Source organism: Anas acuta, chromosome 11, assembly GCF_963932015.1.
Source record: "Anas acuta chromosome 11, bAnaAcu1.1, whole genome shotgun sequence".
Taxonomy (NCBI): domain Eukaryota; kingdom Metazoa; phylum Chordata; class Aves; order Anseriformes; family Anatidae; genus Anas; species Anas acuta.
Window position 1 is genome coordinate 5634575 of NC_088989.1, and position 8691 is coordinate 5643265.

General features: G+C 42.7%; 1 long non-coding RNA gene across 1 annotated transcript; it reads left to right on the top strand.

Moving 5' to 3' along the window:
- Positions 1-6014: 6014 nt before the first annotated feature.
- On the top strand, positions 6015-8418 carry LOC137862706 (uncharacterized). The gene is made up of 2 exons (XR_011100485.1): positions 6015-6257; positions 7123-8418. It is a non-coding gene; the product is annotated as an uncharacterized lncRNA (long non-coding RNA).
- Positions 8419-8691: the final 273 nt, after the last annotated feature.

An 8691-nucleotide genomic window follows, 5' to 3' on the forward strand; every position in this document is an offset into this window, starting at 1 on the left:
TTGATTCAATCAAATACCTCTTCCCAGCCAGCAAGAGTAACAGGCTTTGGGTGTTAGATGGCTGGCCTGAGTGGATTAATAACTTGCTTTGTATTATCAGCCGAGTTTCATCTAGAAATAAATCCTGTCTGATCTCTGTGAACATGACATAAGATTATTCCGGTGAGCGTGGAGGTTGAGATGCTCGTTGCAGTGGTGCAGAGGCAGGAAGGGCTCTGGGCTGGGGGGACGGGGAGAGGGTTTTGGGATGGTGCCCTCTGCTCCTTGCCTGTGGGCAGGGTGGCTGGGGGCAGCAACGTGGTGATGGGGTGGGACAGGACAGGGAAAGAAGCCCGGCAGAAAATAAATGAAAATAAATGGCCAAGGAAAGTGGCCACATCCCATCTCTTGCTCAGACTCCCACCACGAGGCTCAATTTCCTTGATGCCTCCCATGGGAAATTCTGCATGGCTTTTTAATTAGCAATAGAAAGACATTTAAAGAAGCTTGAGGCTTGTAATTCCTTACCCATGCTTTGCCCATCCACAATGTGCACCTCACTTAGCCTTTCATTCCTGGTCTACATTAACAGTTTCTTTCAGTTTTATTTGGCCTGCATTTAAACAAAGAAACAGAGAGCACAACTGTAAATGATTTGGTAAAAATATGCCCTTGGGTTTTCTGCTAATTTCTGTATTAACAGAAATGATCTGTTTGTACTGCAGGGACCGGGTTCTTGGGGTTTAGCTCCATACAATCCACAGGCAGAGCTCATTCAGAGCCCTCAGTGACCTCTGTCTGAGCCCACACAATGCTCTGCTCTCCCTGGGATTTTGGAGGGTGGGTTCAGCCTCACGGGGCATCAGCATCTGGACCTGTATGGAGGGGCTTGTGTCCAGGTAATAACAGGGCTACTAAGGGCAGCCCTTAACCAGTTATTTTTTTAACTCCCACCCCCAAATCAATGAGACAAAAATACATAGAAATATATTCCTGAATCCAAAAACATTTTTTTCCTCACCAAAACACTTTTTCCCTCCCACCACAGAAAGCTGCTCTCTGATTTGGAAGCACTTTCACAGCCATTGATTAAATTTAAATGTCCAAGGTTCCTGAACTGATTTGTGCCCTCTGGAAGATACCCGCATTTATTTTTACCTGTCTCTCACCTCAGTTCCCTTTGTCTACTCTGATCTGCTCCATCTGCCCTCGGACAGGGCATGTTCCTGCACCAGGCAATAACAGTGTGGGGAAGGTCAGTGCTCTGGTACAATCAAATAAAGCTCAACAGGCTCATCCCATCACTGTGATCCTTAGTCTGGCAAAACCTCAAGCTTCCCTTGATTTGTCCAGCAGTACTGGGCAGCATTACACAACAGGGTTTAGTTTGTTTCTTGTCTTTTTTTTTTTTTTTTTCCCTTTCCAACTGGAAAAATATCATTTTCTTTCTGTCCAAATAGAAGGGGTGATTTTCTTGTCAGTCTTTAAATTGGCCTCCTTGGGAACGTGCTCTGAGGTGGTGATGTCTACATTACAGAATAGAGCCAACTCTCACCTTGCCAAAAAGTAGGAAAAAAAATATGGTGGTTAATAGAAAAAAAAAATCTTCTCAAAAGACTTTTCAACAAACCCCTACAGACAGACAGCTCTCAGACTGTGCCTTTCCTTAGGGTCTCAGCTATGGGCTCTTCATGGACCCTCAAGACTGATTAAACCCCTAGGGAGACATATATATATATAAACACATGAACCTATAAAAAAAAAAAAAAAAAAAAAGAATTTCTCTATTGACTTCAAAGACATTTCAATCCATAGTAGTAATGCAACTGTATATTTGTAGCTGATTTGAGGATTTAGGGAATCTCTCTCTGAACTACTTCTGAAGCCTGTTGGAGATTACAGCATTACTCCAGGTAGTTCTATTAAATTACAGACCCTGCTCTGATTGCAGCCCTACTCTGCCCGTTGCTGCAGTCTTTTTATTTCTGTTTTGGACTGAAAGTCCCAGACACGGTGATGCAAGATTAATAATGGATCGTGCTGCTCCTGGAGGAGAACTTCTTGTTTACTGCTCAGAGGAGCCAGGGGATGGGGAAGTGGCAGGTCATTTTGAGGTGAGGGAGTTAAAAAGTCACATTGTGTGGGTCATTGCCTGTCCCCGGGAGCTGGAAGGTAGCCAGGAGGCCTGAGCACCCTTTCTGACAGTGAACAGGCAGTGTTGGTGTGTCGGAGAAGAGCCAGGAAGTGGTTTTGTAGGAGAAGTTGGTGCAGAAGTGGCTGGGCCCTCCATCACCTACTATCTCAAGGCGAGGGTTGGAAAGGAAGGCATCCTGAGGACATGCAGATAGATAGATGATAGACGATATATGTATGTATTCACACAGTGCCCTCAGATGTTAATCCTACTGGTGGGTGATGCCGTGACAGCCTTCTGCCTCGGATCTGTCCGAGACCTTGTCAGCATGGGAAGTGCCAGCACCTGCTCCTTCTCAGGAAACTGCACCCCTCCTGCCTGCTCTGTGTTGTGGGTGTGGGACCAAGGAAAGAAACTGGGTATGAGAATTAGCCCAGAGCACCGATATGTAGGTACTGTGAAATGAGATTTCTGGATCCAGATGGGCAAGCCAATACAGGTGGCATGAAGTGATATTGTTTTGGAGCTGCAGAAGACAATTCAGCCCGTTGCTTCAGCAATTCAATAGCAATGTATTTTTAATGCTTCCACATCTGGAAAGTGTTAGCGTTGCTTCGTGCTAACACATAGGCATCGAAGCATTCACACGTGCAATGCTAGTTATGCAAAAGGCAAGGATGATTTTGAGAAAAAAAAAAATGTATTTTCTGTTACTAATCTGTTTACCAAAAAGGGTGAGCAGAAATATTAGCTATTCTTGTTTGAAAGATCTTTGTGACTTTGATCAAGTCAGATGGCCAGTGAATCTCCCATAGTTATAGTTTGCTGTTAAAAAGATCCCTGAGAATAAAATACTAAAAAAAAAAGAAAAAAAGACCAAATGGACTGTAGGTGCATTTTCAGTTTTGCAGTTCAATTAATATAGTAGTAGGAATATTTACAAATCATTAGAAACAGGAAAAAGGGAGTTACTTGGGGTTTCATCTTGTATTATTCAGGCCAATGTGAGTTTTGTCACTGATGTCCCCAGGCAGGGGCAGCTACGCTCCATTCCAGACATCTAAGAGCTGTGCCTTATGCTTGTGCCTGATTTGAAATGCAGCGTATGAAACGTCCCATATGCATCTGACCCTCGTCAAACTAGCTGGAATACATAATAAATTTTCAAGCTGGGGAGAAGGTAATGAAAAAAAGATGCATTAACTCATATTTTGAGTCTGCTGTAAATTATACTGTACTGGGGAGAAAGACTAAAGGAGATTAGTGGGACTACTGCACTTGATGTGGGCAGATCTGTGGATGAAGTATCTGTTCCTGAAACATGAATATTTAATAATCACTTTTCTGAGCACAGGATGGACATTATTAGTGGGTGGGAAAGTGTATGGCAATGGAAGCAGAGCAGATGAATTGCATATAGTGCCTTATGAAGCACTATATTTGAACTCTTTGGCTGTGTGATGGTGATTGTGAGAGTACCAATGAGGCCCTTCCTAGTGGAGGAGAATGGCTGTGTGCCTCACAGGCAGCATCTTTGGAGCAGTAGGTGCTGGGCACTCACATAATCTTAAGGATCAGGACCAGAGTAGGTAGCAGAAGCAAAGACCAACTCCATCTAAAAACAAACTTGAGGGCAAAGTGTACATTTGTAACATCAATAGCTCTAACTTCATGCTATAACGCTGGTACAACACTTTGACATTCAGTGAACATTGAAGCATGATGATGCAGAAACCAGGAATTTCAATGGAATGGTCACAGCTAGTCGGTGTCATTAAAAAAAAATGTTTTTCCTTAGTTATTTTCCCAAGTTCAATTAAAGCTAAGAGCTATTTAGCTGTGTAACAGCATGGTAGCGATAACAGGTAATTGAACAGCATCTAAAAACTTGGAACTGATTCTGTGCTGGCACAGGTCCATGGGAAGGTAGTGGCATCTCATCCATCCCTCTGCTAGGCTGAGGGCAGATTGCATAGAAACAAACCCTCTTTTCCTTTGCATAAGACCAAGGATTCATGCATGTTCCCCCTGCAAACCATTGTTTTTTCCCTTGGTGAAAATATTAAGAAGAGGTACCATATAATAATAGTTCTGCTCAGCACCTGTAAAATGAGCTCCAGAGGATGAAGCCCTGGTAAGTCAACCCAAGGAAACACCGGACTGCAGAGTAAGGTCTGTGTCACCATCGCCCTGGTATGTTTGGCAGGAAGAAAGTTTCCTTGTCTGCCTTTCTGAGCTTAGTTTTAAATGGATTTTATAAGAGAGAGCAGGCTCCTTTTGTGATCTCACTGTATTAGATATGGAAGTAGTGCTGAAGCCTGTTAGCAATCACAGGTAAAACAAAACAAAACAAGACCGCCAAACCTAAAGAAAAATAATTCCCCTGAGGGATTTCTCCTGCTTCTTTTACTTACAGTGAGTGGCTCCTTATGCTGCAGGAAGGTAGTGCCAGCACTGGAGTCACTGGAGACAGGGCAGTTTTTCCTGCGGGACAGTTGATAATTGTAGCCATATAGGCTGTATATTGCACCCAAATGGCTAGAGCAAGTCTTGTTTTCTGCATTTTTTTTTTTCCATTCTAATGAGCACTTAGATTTTTTTTTTCTATTAGCTGATGTATACCTTTCAACCTGAGCTATATCAAAGTCAGCATTTAGCACTGTATATTTACATACGGTTTGCAAATGATATACTGTACTTTTCTATAGTTAATTTGTACATTTCAGTGTATAATGCACCCATGGACTTTCTGAATTTTGAGTTGAAAATATGATAAGTGGGTTATATTATGCAGTGAAGGAGTTGTAATACAAAAACACTTCCATATCATCAATTATGTACTAGCTTAATACAAAATGATATTAATACATGAATCAATAAAGGAAGTTGTATAATACAATTCTCATGAGAACATGCATCTGATGTTTATTAAAGATGTAAGTTCCACATTAAGAAGGAATACTTTGCTTTATTCATTTATTTGATAAGCAGCTCAGCTGCCCTGAATGAAACGATTTCATTGTATATTCACAAGGAACTCTCACATGGATTTCTCATTTTTCTTATAGAGTTCAGAAATTTAATAACCAATATAGATATCATAAAAAGCTGACTACTGGTTTATGGTCAACAATAGCATTTCCTTTGAGCAAAGAGGAACTTGAAGGCTTTGGAAATGATTCCTCAGGGTGCACACACATGTGTTTCCCAGGTACAGACTGCTAGAGCTGGCTGGGATCACAGCCCTTGGTGCAAGGACCTTGTGCTTCTGCACAGCATGATCCAAGCACCCCCAAAGTTGTTTTTGCCAGGTTGCTCTCCTGCTTATTTCACCTGGACCTCAAGCTGTGAATGCTCCACTCCTTCCAGAAATGTTTTCAGTGCCAGCTGCAGAGCCAAAGCTGCTGGGGAAAAATCAGGTTTGAGGGTTCTTGGAGGCATGGGTTGGGTTTTCAGGGTCAGATGCAGTGTTTTGTGGTGAGAATAATGTATCTCCTTCTCTATTTCAATTTGGATAGAAACACAGGACAAACTGGATTTTAAGCTCAGAGGAAAATGGGGGTGTAATTCTACATTTTTATACCAACAAGTTAGCAACCCTAATACACCAAGGCATTGGTTCTCCTTTAAAATCACTTGATGGGTAGGCATTAATTAGTGTCTGAGGTTCTCAAAGAATAGCCTAATATTTTCTGTAGCTCCTATCCATCTTAGTTTTACCATCTTGGTTTTACCAGTATTAAGAACCAGAGTTAACACCTCTGAGATGAACGGGAACCTTTGCATGCTGCATTTGTATTTGTTTGATTCATATCCAATAGCTTTTTTGAGTACTACCTATGATGAGAGAATGTTTATCATTATTATTTTTATTATTTTTTTTTACAAACAACCATTAAGATGCTTTGGTGATTTGTGGGATGGCACAACCATGTTGTACTGCAGCTGACAATCATCACTGGCACCTACAGGCACCTGGGTATCAAGAAGACCCATGGATACTTTAAAAAGAAATTCTACGCAGCTGGAGGAGCTAAGAAAAGAAATCCTGCAAGGCATCAGCATGAAATGCTGCACAGACAGCAACAGCAAGAAGGCAAAGCTTTGGAAAGCACACTGCTAGAAGAATTAGAGGGAACTTCAGGTAAGCAGCATGTGGCAAAGATTTTGTAGCACGGATTTGATTGAGAATAGTCATTTACTGAGCAGAAGTGAGATAATACAAAGAAGAGCTTGTACAATACCCAGAACTGGGTAAAGAAAAAGATTGACAACTGTCATGGAAGTGAGAGGGAGAGAATTGTGTCTGTGTGCGAGGGAAAGAAGAGTGGTGATCCATATTAATATCTGCCCCCAGTGTGTTGGGAAAAGTCACGGGATATACAGGAAAGCATAAACAAGGTGATGGAAGCATGGGAGAGCTGATGCAACGCCCCTGGGAGTCAGTGGCAATCTCTCTTCTTCCTTGTCAGGTAACAGGGACCCTGCAGGGAGCTCCTAGCCTAGCAGCCAGACAGATCAGGTGCTACACATGGGACAGAAATTAAATAATAATTCAATTAAAAAAATCCCTGCTCATCCCAGGACCCCTAGAGGTAGTTGCTGTGGGACAGTTGAAGCGTGAGTCACTCTAAAGCAGTTTTACTGAGGTCCACAGCAAGTAGGTTGCTTTATTTTTCATTTCCTTTCTCTGCCTTGCCAGCTCCCAGCCCCCAGAGCTGAGAATGGCTGTAGGGCAGGAGTGAGCTGAACAGCCCAGCAGAACATGTCCTGCTCCTCCAGCCATGGCCCTGAAGGCCTCAGAGGGAGCACTGGAGCGCATCCAGTACGGTGCTGAGATACCCAACCCCATTTCCCAGCTGTTCTGGTGTTAGAGGCAGGAACTTTTGGGCAAACATTACCGAAAATCCCATCCTGCATGCAGGCCCTGAAGCAGACGTGAGGAGTGGCCGAGTCAGTAGGAAATCTCACTTCTTTGTGTGATTTTATGTCCTATTTCTCATCCCCAGCGCTCCACAGAGTGATGGATAAGCATTCAAAAACATGGAAAAACCTGAAACAGAGGAGCACTCCTATCGCTAATGAAGATGCATCATCACTGGGCTTGGTTCAAAGACCATTAAAGCTTCCGAGTGGTTCCAGTGGGAGCGAGAACAACCCTTTTCCTGGAGAAATAGAGTCATATATTAAACCTTAATTGGGAAGAGCCTCCACAAGGATTTTCCCTCTGAGGAGAAGGAGCTTTTGTGGATATAATTGTTTTGGAGGGAGTAATTATTTCATGGACATTTCCCGGGGTGAATGATGGCTTTTTTGTCTATTTTCCTGAGAGTGGAGGAACTGTAGCTGTCTTTTTATGGACTGACGGCATTACCTAGCAAGCCAGGGACAGGCTGCTGTTTCAACATATATGCACAGCAGTAGGAACGAGTTTTGTACGGTTTAGCTGAATAATTCTCTGTTATTCTTTACCCTGGAGCATGACACAGTTTGCAGCAATTGATTGACTTAGCTGGACAGTGAGATAAAAAATTACAACTAAGACCGACTGGAAGCTGTTCTTCTGTTGCGATTAAAAGTAAAACAGCCACAGCCAGAGCCATGTTTTGCCCAGGGTCAGATCAACAGACCACAGATTTATTTATTTATTAATGTGTTAATTTTTACACAGTTTCAGGAGGGCTGCAGATCATCATCCCAAAACTCCCTTCATGTGATGGAGTGCGAGTGTCACTGCAAGCTGCAGAATAATCACTTCTTCCTCCTGGTCAGGAAGGCATGGCAGGGTGATGATACGCTGGAGGGAGAGGCAGGCTAAGATTGGAAAGAAAAAGGTGCATAAATCTGGGATGGGGCAGAAGGAACGAGGCAAAACATAATAGAGGGGAAGGTAGATCCCTGAAAAGAGAGCTGTCATTGGTGAATAGCTCAGTGTTCCTGCTGATGTTTCGAGCAATGTGAGCAAAATCCTAAGGGCTGCTCCCCACCTCTTGCTGGGGAGAGCTGCCATTGAGAGATTGCCTGAATAGGGAATGAGCCCAGTCTGATGGTCGCTTAGCATAATCCAACCCTCCTGGAAGAGATACTGCACAGTGCGGAGGAGGAGAAAGACACTTGAAATGAGATAGCTTAAAACCATTTTGTAACTAATTTGCAGCAAAGTTTTCTTTCATCATTTCTCTCTTTTCCGTCCCAGCCTCCCTGTTTGTCTTATCAAATCTTGGCAGAGATACCAGCACGGAATAGGGAGCTGCTGTTGAGAAACTGTTTCCAGTGGTGTAATAAAGCAGTCTTACTGCAATGAATTTTAAAGGCTGTATTTGCTGCCTCAAGAAATGCTGATTTATGACTTGAATGAGTCATGCTTTTTGCAATTAGCAGGACACTGTCTTGAAGTTATAGACTATCTTAGGCAGAAATAGACATTACTTTTTTTTCCCCCCCCAGTTATTTTTTCTATCTTACTTTCATTCAACCAGCAAGTTAAATACTCTCCAGCAATAAAGAAGCTTTGTCAGTTAGGCTAGGAAAATTTCTCTAGATTTTGCTTTGGATTTGATATTGTTATCAAGTATGGC